Source organism: Cynocephalus volans, chromosome 9 (genome assembly GCF_027409185.1).
Source record: "Cynocephalus volans isolate mCynVol1 chromosome 9, mCynVol1.pri, whole genome shotgun sequence".
NCBI lineage: Eukaryota > Metazoa > Chordata > Mammalia > Dermoptera > Cynocephalidae > Cynocephalus > Cynocephalus volans.
The window spans coordinates 48446441-48462597 of NC_084468.1; positions in this window are offsets into that span (position 1 = coordinate 48446441).

The following is a 16157-nucleotide window of genomic DNA, read 5'->3' on the forward strand; positions in this document are numbered from 1 at the left end:
ATTTCCATCCATCTTTCCACTGAAAAATGGGCTTTTATTACATCTGAAAAAAGGGCATGGGAAAATTGCCTTGATCTTCACAACAAGAGATGCAATGTACATCAGAAACTCTTTTTGAAAGATTACTTCATTTGGACTTTGACAAACCGAAGCAACTGGTATTTTTATACAATGAAAATAACCACCCCTCACCTGAGCCACTATTGAGGGTAGGTCTAAAGAGCAGGGTATTCGAATGGAGCAGAGATATGGCCCCATCCTTCCATGGTCTATATTTCCTTCTCCTTTTCTCTCTCTGGTCAGTCCTGTAAGTTTTCTCTAATACCCTATATAAAGAGAAAGCCACCTGGTGATAAATATATAATAGGTAATTTACCTTCTTTTGTTGATTGATGCCGGGCACTGGGAAGAACACTTGAACTCTATGGATACCAACATCCAGGAGTTCCTGAATCCATCTGAGACATTTGCAGTGCCCCTGGGCAGGTGTCATATCATGCCCAGAGCCTACAAAACTACAGAGACTTGAGCATCACCTCTGGCGACAAGAATCCTCCATGTGGGGTGAAGATAAACATTTTTTAGGCTCATTCTTTCCCCTCTATCTGGTGTAAAAAGCAAAAATATTTCCACTGTTTGTTTGGGATATGTGTGGAAATACAGGATGAGCAGAATTTGAGAAACTGTGGCAAAGGGTTTTATTTTGCCACAGCTTTGTTAGAAAGCACTCTTTTTGGCTGAGCTTAAGACATGGCATTACCCATGCCCATGTTTCTAGCAGACATTTTAGGGACAGTAGGCATGCTAATCACTGGCAGGCCACCTAAGCTGCCTGGGATTCACTCCAGAGGGGCTAAAGCTACCAAGGAGTAGTCTCTTGAGCATAAGAACACAGATAAGACAGTTACTTGGTATCTGTTTTATAAAACAGCTAGCAATCAATTCAATTTTCCCTTTCAGCTAATTTCTTTTATATTACAGAATTGTATCATTAGTTCTACTGCTCTCCCCCGAACTCCATTTTCTCTACCACCTTTCCCTGACTTTCTTTAGGAGGCCCTGAGATGATCATTTGAAAGATGTGCTTCTTGAGTGCATTGAGACATTGCTATAAACTGTCCCCTCCATCTCACCCCCTCACCCCTCCAACAGGTTAGCTCTTACTCACGCTGTGGATCTCAGTTCTTATGTCATTTCCAGGGAAGCCTTCTTTGACACCTCCTCTTATACCTAGCTTTGTATCTTTCCTTCAGAGCACTTATAATTAGTAGTTACAATTTATTTGAGAAACACAATCTCCCCCTCCAGAATACAGGTTCTCTGAGGGCAAAGATGGTTCCTGTTTTGTGGTCACTGACAACCTGGCATCTACAGCAGCGTCTGCCATGTAGAATCCAGAAATACTCATGGAAGGGGGCAATGAAATGCTGCATTGCACTTATTGACCAGTATTCACTGAAGGCTTACCAGTAATCCCCGTTTCAGTTCTGGGCAATGTAAGAGACGTAAAAGAAGCAGAAGACTGGATCATGTTCCCAAAGAGCTTACAGTTGGTTTGGGATAGTTAGTTCCTAATAAGAGCAATCTTGTGATGTTCAAAAGTACATTGATTTTTTTTAAGCACATTGCTTCAAAAATCATGTGTTAATAGAAAGATATACATAATAGAAGTACATTAACCAAAGGCAAAATTAACCTCAAGTATATAGACAAATTTCTACATTTTATGGCTTTCCATTTTACATTTATTTTGTCATATTCTGTTCCTTTCTTTGGACTTATTATGAACACAACTATACGGTCTTCCTTCTTGTTCTTATTACCATCTCTTCCTTGCATTTATTCTGGTCTCATTGTACACTGTTGTTGTGACTGGTGATTCGAAAAAGTGCTAACAATTTGGGGAAAAAATACCCATGTGATGCTTGATGTTATACAGCAAGGTAAATTCAAAGTGTTTAGAAAGACAACTATTTAAAGGCAGAGGAAAGTAAATTGGATATTTGTTAAAACTGTGAAAAAAAGATTGACTTTCTCTGCTTTGTAGTGTGAAAAGAAATGATAAGAAACTGACCTATAGATTTTCCTTGATAAAATCCTTAGTTCTCTTATCAGCAAAATGTTAAGTATGGCCAGCATAGAGTAAATGTCCCCCAAGGTTATTTATTATTATTATTGTTTTATTATTGCATTGTAACAGTGTGAAAGAACATAGCCAAAATAAAAATGAGAACAGCAACCTAGGAAATCATTTTTTAAACAAAAACCATGAAAAAGTATGAAGTTAATATACTTTTAAATTTTTAAAATATTTAATTGATAGACTTCTGGTCAAGATGGCAGAATAGACAGTCCACAGTGTCACTCTCTCTAAAAAGTCAACCAATTTACAACTATAAAAAAGCAATGACAGCCAAGCTGGGGCTGCTAGAGTTCGGGGTAAGAGGAGGAGAGACCTACAGAGTACATGAAGATGGGAGAAGCCACTATGAGAGGAAGAAAAAACTGCTCTGACCATTTCGAGCCCTGGCCGCTTCCAGGCTGGAGCTGCTGAGCATACGGAGCAGGAGCCGGCAAAGTTGCAGTTGTGTCCTTTGGATGGAGTAGCATGGAAGTGGCAGGGGAGAAGAGGGCCTTGGTTGTCCTCAGGCCAGCAAGATCACTAATAGATTTACTGTAGACCCACATAGGAGCAAGGAGCCAGAACAGCTGAAAAAAAGGAGCCACTCAGAAGCTGGTGAATCATCACATGGGACCAGAGCATGGCCTGTCCCATGGGAAGTGTTTGGAGCATGGGTGGTGGGGGAGATGAGCCCACAAGGGGAACACTGGGGAATAGCAAGAATAGCTGATCTGCCCCCCAATCAGCATAGGACCACTCAGAGGAGACTGGTCAGGAATATAGAATTGCATAGGGTGCAGTTTGGTGAAAAGACTCAGGTCCAGACAAGAGTTTCTACACAGGTGCACCAGATCTCATAAGAGCCAGAAATACCTATTAAGTCAACCATTAAAACCGGAGCTGCACAAAAAGCCTTCCCCATGGAATCAGCAGCAAAGCAGCAATTTGGCTCAACCACAGAGCTCAAGTACTGGTTCCCACAGTTAGTTCCCCATTTTAGAAGTAAGCAAAGGACAACAAATTAGTTTCAGAACAGAACTTAAGTGGTGTGAATAGCAAATAATCCAAAACAGAACTGAAAGAAAGAAACAAAGTACCCACAACCAGAGACAAATATCGATATTAACCAGTAAAGATCTTATTTCACCAAAGAACACCTATAAAACCTAGAAGGACCAGAAGTCCCCTGGGCTACCAAGCCAGACGGGGGGGAGGGCTGGGGGCCTCAGTCATGTCCCCTCAACACCTGCAACCAGTCCAGAGGGTGGGGTCAAGGGCTTCAGCCATACCCTGCTGACACATACCACCAACACAGCAAAGACCACCAAGCTGCCACAGGAAGCACCCTGGGCTCTCCTGAGCCGGGGCAGTCGGGGGATGAGGGCCTCGACCATGCCCCTCCAACATGTGCAGCCAGTCCAGTGATGACCACCGAGCCACAGCAAGAAGTGCCCTGGGTTCCTGAGCTGAGTTGGTGGGGAGTGACGGATTTTGCCACACCCCCCTGATATCTGCACCCAGCCGGGCAATTACCAAGCCCCTGCTGGATGCCCCCTGGTCTCCCCTGTGGGAATGAGGGGGGTACCAGAGGCCTTAATCCCACCCCTCCTCCTTCCTTCTTCTTCCATCCCATTTTCTTTCCCTTCTCCTACTCCCCTCTCTCCCAACTGCTCTGCAACATCACAGAATGTAAAAAATTAGTAATATTAGTAAAATAAAATAAAATAAAATAAAATAAAATATTTAATTGACAAATAAAGATTGTATATATTCAAGGTGTTAAATGTAATAATTTGATGTATATCTATAGATAGCTATTGTGTATATCTATATAATATATAGTATGTATCTATTCTATATAGATAATGTATATCTATAGATAGATATTGGTTAACGATTATCACACTCATATTAATTAAAACATTCATCACTACCCGTGCTGTACATTAGATCCCCAGAACTTGTTCACCTTTTAACTAAAAGTTTACACCCTTTGACCAATATCTCCACATTTCACCCACCCTGGCAACCTCTGTTCTACTCTCTGTTTCTATGAGTTTGACTTTCTTATATTCCACATATAAGTGAGATCATACAGTATTTGTCTTTCTGTGTCTGGTTTATTTCACTTAGCGTAATCTCTTCTAGGTTCATCCATGTTGTCACAAATGGCAGGATTTCTTTCTTTTCTATTGCTGAATAATGTTACATTGTGCGTGTGCGTATATTTATATTTATACATACATTTTTATCAATATGAAAAAAATGCTGCATTAAAATTATCTGGGCATATGGGTTTTCAATTCTTTTAGATGGTGATTTCTTAGCATATATACATATATATATATCATACTTTATCCACTCATCTATCCATGGGCATGTAGGTTGTTTTCATAACTTGGCTATTGTACATAATGCTGCAATGAACATGCGGTTGCAGATATCTCTTTAAGATACTTATTTTATTCTCTTTGAATATATACCCATAAGTGGGATTGCTGTATCATACGGTAGTTCTATTTTTAATATTTTGAGGACTTTCTATACTATTTTCCATAATGGCTGTATCAGTTTAATAGTTTTATTAAATAGTTCATGCTCTTAATGAATGGGCAAAAGACCACTTTTGTACATTAAAATAATATACGAAAGATGAAATTCTAGAAAACATACATATAGAAAAAATATTCAACATCGCTAGGTTTACCAATTAAGTTTAGTAAATAGGACAATAAAACTGATAAGATTATAGTAAAATTGAAAAATCCAACAGTATGTATGAATGATAAACCATGCTAAGAAATCATCATCTAAAACATTGAAAACCCATATACCCAGAGAATATTAACATAGTATTGTTTTATACTGATGAAAAACTAGAAGCCACTTAAAATCTAACTGAGAAATGGTTAAATTATTTCATATGTGCTCAATATTACACAACTATGAAAAAAGAGAGGGCACATAATTTTAAGCAACTATATATAAAAATATAGATGATGTAGCTTTGGAAGGTAATATGGAGGTATTTATCATAATTTAAGATATCCCCTGACCCACTATTTTTACTTCCAGGTGTCTGTTTTGTAGAACATGTGTGCAAAGATGTATGTACAACATACATGTTGCTTGTAGGGGTATTGATTTTAAAGCAAAAAGTGAAAACAACTTAAATATCTAACAATAGGGGTGTGGCTGAATTAATTGTTCATTTTTAGTATGATGGAATTTTATGTAGCCAATCAAAAAAGTGATGTGCCAGCATGGAAAAATTTTCAAAATATATCAAGTTAAAAAAAATCAAATTGCTAAAAAACAATATTACCTAATTTTATTAAAACAAAATAAACTCTATATCTTTAGTTCAAACACATGGCTGTATATAAATCCACAGAATAAATCTAAGAATAACACACACCAAGATGCTAATAGCCCTGGATTCTGGTTGTGGAGGTGGGAGGGAGTGTTTGGGAATGTGGGGATGGGAAATAATAAGAATTTCCATTTATTGCTCTCTAGTCATTTCTGTATTGTTAATTTTTTTTTTTTTAAACAAAGAGCTTAAGTAGCATATTTCTTGCATAATGTTAAGGTTAATGTAAGAAAATAAGCTAAAACATAAAGAAGTAAAATCAAAGTAATAAAAAATAACAATGATTATTTTAGGTCATGAGATTAAGGGTAATTTTTTTCCCCCACAACTATTATAAAATGGTTAGACTCCTTGCATATTTAAATTTCAGAAAGAAAGTTTTTGTTAGATGTTTGTCCCCTAGGACAATGGCTTACAACCTCAGTTTTGCAACAGGTAGTGGGAAGAAGGTGGAAGAAGTCCTTGGTTATCTCAGCTGGAATTGTAAAATTCCTCTCAACCAGAATAGTTTCAATTTACGTAAAATGAAAGTTCACATAATTTCAAGTTCCCCTATCTTCTGTCTACTTTTTCTGGTGGCTGGGGGGAGAGAGGTTGAGGTAGGGCAGTTGTCACATAACAAACAATAGGGATTTTCAATTCTCAAAAGGTTGGGGATCACTGCTTTAAGAACTAACCATCTAAGATAGATGACATGTGACACAGACAGTTATATATAAAAAAAGACAAGCAGACAACTGTACGAGAATTGAAAAAATGAAGTATTTACATTATGCATGAATAATATATCTTTGTGCATGTCTCCTGGGTGAACTTGTCAGGTTATCTTTCTGCCTTCTGCTTTGGTGTTTATTTTCAAACCATTTCCACCCTGGAAAATCTTTTAATGTTGCTTTGGACCCTCTGGAACTGGCTGACTGTGACATATACTTTCCTCCTATCCTGTATATGGGGCTCCCTTTCCCCATAGTTTTCCCTTTCTGATTTGTTAGCTTAATTTAAGCTAGACACTGACATGGTAAGGACGATTTCGTCAACCTTAATGTTCTCTGGGTCATCCCCACTATATTCTAGCATATAGTAATTGTTAAATAATTTGCCACCACTACAGGAAATATTTTCTGAAACTTTACACATAGAGTAGTTTTCTTCAGTAAAGCCCAAATGGTTGAATGCACTCCTAACCATATTATTTTAAAAATACCTAGAATAAGAGCACAAAGAAGTAAAAGAACAAAATACTTAAAAACATTAGTGGTTATTTTACGTCATGAAATTAAGGATCATTCTTTCCTCTCTTTTCCCCCACAATTACGATCATATGTTTAGGCTCCTTTTCTATTTAAAATTCAGAGAGAAAGATCCAGAAATAAAACAATCAGCATTTGTTTATTTTAAAAATAGTTGCAGACTGTAGCAACCCCCAGAGTCGTTCCCATGCCCCCTCTCTGCCTTGTAGAAACTACCTTAGATTTGTGTGCGGCATTTGTTTTTCCATGTTGGTATTTCTCATGCTTTGTGGAAATTCCAGCAAGGGTTTTAATAATTCAACATAAAGGAAGAACAACATTATAGCTGAAAATTCACCTAAGAAAAGAGAATATAACTTTTTTATATAAGAAAAATAAGAAGGGCGAGAAGGGGCCAAATTAGCTGAACAAAGAGATGCAGAGTGACCTGATCCACAGACAGGAATGTTGTATAAATTGAAAACTAGAGTGGGCACTGAAGAAGAATGTGGAGACAATTGCTTTTTTAAGTGTAAAATCAGAAGAGTTTAGGCAAGAAACAAGATGCTACCAGCAAGACATTAAAAAGAAATAATGTCTCAGAGGCTTCATCTCTCCATGTCTCTTTAAAGCTCAGGTACATAGGAGGCCCCCAAAGTGTCTGGGCATAGTTAAAGTGTTTGAGATCATTTTTCTTCACTGCCATGGTGGATGCCAATGGAAGTGGTTGGTTCACTTGGGGGCCACGTGCTGGAGATCCAGCCTGTGTTCTGATTCTCAGCTGCTGCTGTTGCTCACAGTGAATATTCATTGCAGAACCAGGAGCCCGAGCCAGGCTCCTGGCACCTCTTCCTGGGACTTGGAGTAGATCCTGGGCAATGCTGCTCCTTTCACAATCCATCCCTGACTCCTGAGTGAATACAGGAAAGAAATGGTGAGTCAAAAGCCCATCTAGTCCTAAAAGCTGACCTTAAATAGAGCTCACCACCTCCTTTTTCCCCAGTTGTAGCTGGGACTGAAATGGGGCAGCATCATAGGTGAGTTTCATAGTTGGAATTTCAGGCTCTGCCATTATTTATTTTTATTTTTTTGCACTTTCCCAATGGCAGGCATTTCCTATCTCAGAAGCCCAGGTTTTATCCTTTCTCTCCCTTCTCTCTCTTTTTACAAAATACGTTCACATAAAAGGATCTGATACACTCTCTAACTCAAAAGGTAAATTGCTGGTAAGGTTTTGATTGTGACCAACTTTCTGGTGTGTTTGCAAATGGCTTGAACGAAAGGCTGGCAGGGAATATCTTCCTGTGGCATTTTAACAACTGTTTGTCCAACAATTATAAAACTACTCACTCAAATCACTGTTGTTATTTCATTTTCCCCACTTATAACTGTGTTTTTAAAGACTGTACTTATGAAGATGAATTTGTCATTTTGTTTCCCTACTGATGATCTTATGGGTTGATATAATTTTAATCCAAAGCAAAGAAACTTAAGTTAGAATATGTAGTTTCTTTCTTTTTTTGGGGGGGGGGGCCGGTAAGGGGATTGTAACCATTGGCCTGGTGTTGCCCGCACCGCGCAACTGGCTGTCCCTATATAGGATCCGAACCTGCAGCCTCGGAGCTCCCAGCGCCGCACTCACCCGAGTGAGCCACGGGGTCAGCCCAGAATATGTAGTTTTATATCGGGTAAAAGTATGATTTCTATTAAAATTTTATTATTAATATGGGTTTTTAATTTTTCTGTACTAACTTATGGTTCCTTGGAGGTATCTTACCGAATAGATCTAGTAACTAGTTTAGTAAATATTTTGTAGATGAATTTGAGGGGAGAGATGTAAGTGGCAGAGGCCATTTTGGTTCCTTGAAATTTAACCTGGTTTATTTGTAAGGACTCCGATGGTTACATATTGGGAGGAAATGTCTTAAGGAAAAAATAAATGCCTTGAGGGAAGATGTTTCCGTGCTCCTTTCCCTTGCAACCCACATTCAACCAATCACCAAGTCCTCTAAGTTCTGCCTCAAAATATGTTCTGCATTTTTCCACTCTGCCTAAACCATAGCTTAAAAATTAGCTCAAGACAACATAATTTCTCGTCTGAAATACTACACAAGTCTCTTAATTATTCTCCCTGTTTCCACATTTGCACTCCACTCCCCCACCCTCTATGCTTCATAGAGTCATTGCCTCAAAGGGTCATTCACGTCACATAACTCCTCGCTTAAAACCCCCCAGGGGCTTCCCAACCCAACTAGAATATAATACAAAATTGTCCCCAAGACCCATGAGATCCTGATTGATCTCCTCTCAGATTTCCTCACTGATCTCATCTATTATTTCTTCCCTTTATCATCCATATTTCAGCCACAATGATTTTTTTCTTTGTATCTGAAACAGGATAAGTCTATTCCTATATAAAGGACTTTGTTCCAAATGTGCACTCTGCCTTAATCGTACTTCCCTCAGATCTTTATTTGACCACCTCCTTCTTAGAACTTATGTTTCAGTGCAGTGTCCCCTTCTCAGAGAGGTTTCCTTTCACCCAACCTTCCCCCCATCCCTCCCACCTCCCTCTCCCCATAGCTCACTGTATCTCATTGTGTATTTTATATTTCAGAGCATTATTCCTGCCTGGAATCATCAACCATATGCTTCATAAAACCTGAGACTTTGTCTTTCTTGGTTATTGCTGCAATCCCAGAGCCTAGAACAATGCCTGCCACTTAGTTGGCGCTCAGTAAATATTTGTTGAATATTTAAAGTTCCAGAAAACATATCAGCTTAATTTTCACACTCATAAAGTACTAGAACAAGTCATCAAACATCATTTATAAGCAACTAGCAAAGCACAGAGCAGTGTCTGAAAACAAGATATTTGGATGAACTGATTAGTCCAAATGAAATAAGGGGGATTTATTTTGGACAATCCAAAAGTGAATGTGTTTGAATCATGTTGGGTTGGACTGGGCTGGTCATCAAGTGGCAAAGCAAACATCAGTCAAATTGGAAATTTTAGTATGTTTTGCTCTCTTTTATTAGAACAGCACTATTTTTTGATGACTTGAAGCTTGCAGTTCTGTTGCAATGACTCGTCAACTTGAAAAATATGTTTCTTCAGGGTGGGAGGAAAGTTTTAAATTCATAATTCATCTGTTGCAATGTTCATTTATTAAAGCATAGGCATATTCTCTTACATTCTTTCCTTTTTGTGACATTATGCCTTTTCCCTCTTCTTTTATCATACTTTATGCATGTATGTTCATACATATAAATAAGAAATTATAAAATGCAATTTACATTAGTAGAAAGAGCATTTTTAATATGTTCATGTGTAGAACGGAGCATGCTCTGCTATATTTCATTATAATTTGGATTGCAATTTTAAAGCATGGAGAGAGTGTGAACACAAACAGCATATACTTTTTTCTCTTCCTATATGTGGCTCCAAACAAGAATTTCACTGGGTTCATGTTTGGAAATACAGCTAACTAAAATAGGGCAGGGAGTAAAGCTCACAGAGATCTCTGAATTGAATTATTCAGTTTCATACTAACCTGACGAGTCAACGGATCCCCTGTGGGGTAGAGGGTATAATCTATTCATTCATTTCGATGTACTACCCTTTTCACCAAGGTTCTATTAAACCACTGCAATCATTAAGCTAGTGTGCAAACCACCAAATCAAACAAAGAGACTATTTTTACAGGAGATGAGAGGCAAGGCAAAACATTTTTTAAAATAAAAAATGACTTTTCCTCAAAGCCCAGAACTGTAGCAGAAGGCTTTAAGAACATAAACATAACCAATCTGTCTATTCCAGGGGATAAAGGCTATGTTTCTTAAACATAAAAGAACAAAATTTCTAAGTAGCAAGCAAGTTGGAAGTATTTGCATAATGGATTCTATTTACATAAATTACGATTCTTATAGCACTCATCTGATAAGACTTGGCAAAGGTTGATGGCAGAAGTTGAAGTGGAGAGAAAAGAAGGGTGAATGTTTAGTTTCAGGACTCCTTTCAGCACTTTTTGGCTTTTCTCCATTCTTTGAAGTCTGTGTTTCTTTAGGGGTTAATATGTGCATTTGCCCCAAACTTTATAACCATGAGTGTCAAGAAGAATTAGATCTGGTCATTCCTGCACCCTCTGTACCACCTATCCTGTTTCGTTTTATTTTATGAAGGTAAAAGTCAGTGCATCTGTCAACTACTGGAGCATGTTAACTCTTGTATGTTGGGATTTGACAGCCACTGGCTGTGAATTTTCTCGCCATAACAACCGAATGAAAATGTCAGCAATGAATCTTTCTAAGAGCCAGATTTTCTCTTTGTCATATGCACCATTTCCCTTTGACTGAATAGAAAATTTCAGTGTTTTACATAGCTCCAAAGCAAAGAGCTTCTTTCCAGTGGTATAACACGATAGTTCACAATGTATAGTTCCTTCAAGGATGGGTAAGTATCAGGGGTGTTAGGTGGAACCTTAAGTATATGTTTATGAGGATCTCAAGTTCAGGAAAGACATTCTGGCCTCATTGATACCTGGATATAGAGAATTTATCAATTAGAAGTCCAAGAAGACTATTCTCTAAGAATTTTTTGGCTTTCTGCCCCAGATCTCCAGAACCAGTAAGGCTTCATCGGAGGGAAAGATGGGAAGGATGGAAGGAGCTAGCTGTTCACATTCTGCGCTTCCTTCTTAACTCAAGGTCTTGTATCTGATGAGAACTGGGCAGAGCAGAACTTACTGAGTCTTCCGGTTCCAGATTCCAAATGTCATAAGCATTGACTTACGCTAATTCAGATTGGTCTTTGCAAATGTATACACCTTTGGCCATGCTTACGGGATCAATTAAGAATGTATTTGGCTGTAGCTAACACTCCAACTAAGGGTGTCTTAAGCAAATAAGAATTTATTTTTATAACATAATAAAAAGTACAGAATTGTACAGTGCTTGTATTGGTTCAGCTGCGCAATGATGTCACAAGAAACCCAGTTTATTATTCTCTTCCCTGTTTTAGTTGTATTTCCAAACATGAACCCAATGAAATTCTTGTTCGGAGCCACAAATAGGAAGGGGAAAAAAAAATATGCTCTTTGTGTTCTTTTTTCTTTCTTTCCACTCTGATGTCCTAAACTCACTGGCTTTAATCCCCGTGCTTTATGTATCATGGTTGCAAGACGGCTGCCACAGCCTCATGCGTGGAGACCTCATTTGATGCAAGAAAAAGGTAAATGGGGAAAATGGGCCAAGAACATCTTCCTTCTTTTATCAAGAAATAAGCAATTCTGTTCCACGCCAACTTATCCCTTGCCTCCCCCTCCAGTCACTCCTCAAGGTTTTTTTTTTTTTTTCTTTCTTTCTTTATGTTTCATTGGTCAGAGCTGTGTCAAATAAATACTCCTATCAGCTAGTGAGGCTGGAGAAAGTGAATATTTAGCTTTTATAGGCATCTAATGAAAAGGCAGTCAAGGGAAAATGTACCGAGTGAGCTGAGCTACAAGGTTGGCCACAATTACAAGGGAATTATAATAGTCTGGTAAGTAGAGGTTATTCTGCATTCAAAGTAAGAAGTTGATATTTTAAGGAGCTGAGTATGAAGGCCATTCTGACTTTCTTCTAATTCCTACTTGCCTCTTAGAAACAGTGTGCAGGGCTCCATTCATCTATTACCTCCTTGGAAGGATGACTGGAGTTCTTGACTCATTACTTTCTCCAGAAAGCTGCAATGAGATTTAAGTACACTTTAACTAAAGGGATATTGGATACAATTTTGAGTAGAAAAAAGAAAATATTGCATTCAGTGTTTAAACAAGTTTGGATGTCACAATTTCGGAATCAATTAAAATCTGGGAGGAAGAATGTTCATCTATCTGTAAACCGCTTTAAATTATTGACTTAACACAATTCCCTATTGTTTCTCCTCCCTTCCCCAGAACACATATTCAAAACATTAGAGCAGAAACTCTTGAAAACATTTATTTTGCTACCCTGAAGACCACATGTGAGGGAGTCTCTCATCAGAAATTTCACTCAAGTCACAGGGTAAACCCTGTGATGTGCTGCATCATTCCCAGTGAAGTGTTCCCAACTTGTGCTGCAAAGACAAAGCAATGCAGCATGTAGTGGAAAGACAAATATTTCTTGCTCCTCTTTGGCACGAAGCAGGCAGCTGCCACGTAAAGGTAGCTGGCAGGGTTCCCAGAGACAGGGCTTGGGCCACGGGTTGGGCAGAGGAGCAGTGCCGTCTCACTACTTCACTGTCATGTGGTTGCTGAGCACACTGGCTGACACGCAGTATCAAAGTAAAAATTACTACTGTCAGAGAAGTGATACTAATGGCAGTGACTGTTCAGTCCTTTAGTGTTTTCTGGGGACAATCGCCTCGATTTAGTGGACCCTTTTCCAGCTGCATTAACCCCCTAGGAAGATGGCTGGAATATGCTTCCCCAACTGTGATGCTGGGTGATTTGTTGTAATAATGGTTTGAGGGCCAGATGAATCAGTCACTGTCACTTGAGGGAGGAGGAAGAAACAGTATCCAAAAACATAACCATATTATGCCGGCATGGAGAAAAAAAATAATAATAATAAAGCTTGAAGCTAGAGAAACATCATACTCTTTTAGTCCTTTTAAAAGAGAAAGCACGGCAAACATTTACGTTAGGAGACCCTAATGCAGAAACATCAGAGAAGTGAAAAATTTACTCATCATGATGTTTGTTAACAAAAAGTTAATTTTGGAGCAATTGGTGCTTGTGCTTATTAGTCTCAGCACCCCTCCCCATCTCTCTCTCCTTTTCAATCCTTTTTATTAGGAATACTGATTATTTGAGGACATCTGAAATCACTCAGCATTGTAGTGACCTAACGAACAGCGATAAGACCACAGCAGGCAGTGATTTATATCCCTGCAGGCTGGATCTAGGTGCTGTTGAGAGATCTGTTCATTCTCAGATATACTCTCACCTAATAGCACCACCAGCAGATGTAAACACACAGTGTTGTCTTGGCTTGTGAATCTGTTGGTCCTTGGGAGCTATCATATTATGAAGAGAGGCTAAAAGAAGAGTTTCATTATACTCTGAGCAAATTTTCCCATTGTTTATACACATGTATATGCGTTTGTGATTCTATGTGCGTAACTGACCTCATTGACCAAAAAAACCACTTACAATATGTGAGTATATAGGACCGCAAGATAAAGAGTGAATAAAAATGAAATCAGAATGAAGGGAAAATAAAGATGGAAAAATAAGGTTAAAATATATAATAAATGATCTGAACTATAAATTATTCACTTGAGGTGGGCTGCAAATTAGGGTCTGATCTTTATAGCAGCCAAAGAAAAGAGAGAAACTTGATATGATATGATTCTCAGTTCTATATTAATGGAAGCAAAGCAATTGCTGAAAAGAAACCAAATGCTCTGTTCTATTATAAAATATAAAATAATTTCTTCCTATTCCAATAAGTTTTATCTCACAGGGGTTCTATGCTAAAAAATGTGTTACTAGTGTATAAAGTACTGGGGGTGGGGTGATGGTAAGCTAGTGCTACAACCACCAACCAGCCAACCAAAGAAAAAACAAACCCAGATTTATACCTGTGCTTGAAATGTTGAATCGTCAACTGGATATTTAGAGCTCTGAACAATAAAGTAAACATCACTACAAGGAAAGCTTCCCACCAATATTTTTAAGAAAGATTAGAGGCATAAAAGTCTGGATGCTTTTATTTTCAGAGAATCAGGATGAGTCAGGGAGCTGAACTGAGTCATAGGAAAACATTAAAGAGAGAACACACTTATAAGATCCAAAAGGAATCAACAATCTGAGTGTCTTCCACTCTCTAAAAGGTGTTCAGATGAACACGAGAGAGTTGCCACTAGTTGTGCTGTTGGCCATTCATTCACCAGTCAGAGTCCAAGGCCAAGAGGTACCTGCTTCAGAGTGGACGGCCGTATGGGCTGTAGACAAGAGGTTGGCTGATAACTGTTGTTTGCACTTAGAGTCCAACCGTGTCAAGAGCATTCAGCCCAGAAACGGCAACACATAATTCTGTCACTGGGAAAAAGATAAAAACCAAGAGAAGCGTTAGGAGACCAATGAACCATTGGCTTCCTGCATTATCTCTTTTACTGCTGAAAGAGTAAACACAAACATACCTTTTTGGGTCTTTGGAGAAAATGTGGCCACCCTTACAGGTGGAATATTTTGTTTAGAGATGCAAAGGTAACCATGCCTTATAAAAACTGTAAGAAAATATGTAAAGCCAGATATTGAGGAGAAGAGACAAAAAGCCAATGACTGTCACTCTTTGGCAACTAATACCTATTCTTTTCATTGAAGGAATGGAGTGATCTTTCAGTGTTTTCAAATATGAAAAATTTAGCTGAGTGTTTGAGTCTTCTTCCATGTGCCACATCACCACTACCTAACAGATAAGTCAAACTCATTGCTAAATAACTAAGACTTGAGTGTACTAAAGCCTTAAAAGCAAATTTTTACTTTAATTATTTGATGTAATGTGACATGGAGAAACCCATAAAACGGGCAGTTATAAAATCTTTAGAAACTGCTAGAATTTCACCTTAAAGCATGCCAAACTGTACAGACATTTAGGTTTAGCAAATTAAAAAAAAAAAAAAACCAACAAAAACAAACAAAAAACCCAAACAACAACAAAAAACAAGTACAAGAAGCACTTTTGGGCTATGACTCCTAGACATTAAGCAATCAATCAGCAAATAAAATAATTAAATAAAAACATTATTATAGAGGACACATACTTTAACTCTACACCCAAGCAGTGGTAAAGGCACATATTTCGGGAACAAAAGGAGAAAAACAAAACAAAATAAATTGAAGAGAAGCATTAGGAAACCAATGGACCATTGGTTTTCTACATTGTCTCTTTTACTGCTGAAAGAATACGCACAAACTAGCCTTTTTGGGTCTTTGGAGAAAATGTGGCCACCCTTCCACGTAGAATATTTTCTTTACGGATGTGAAGGTAACCATGCATGCCTTATAAAAACTATAAGAAAATGTGTAAAGCCAGATATTGAGGAGGAGAGATGAAATGGCAAAATGATGAAATGGAACCTGCTATTACAAAATGTCCATTTCTGGCTCAGATGCATTTTTCTCTCCATTTCCTTTCCAAAATTGTCCCCCCTTTCTCCCACTTTCTCTTGATTTCATGCATCAGAGTTGGCGATCAATAGATATTGCTTTATAGAACATTTCTTTGTTGTGTGAGTGTAAAGCAAGGGGAATAAGGGAATTGGACCAAATGGGGGTCAAGCTAGGGTGATGTTGGATAGGGAGGGTGATTTAAAATGTGTTGTTCAAGGAGCTTACAAGGTTAATTACTGGAACATTACATCAAGCAGATAATTTTTGGGGAGGATTTTGTTATATTATGCACA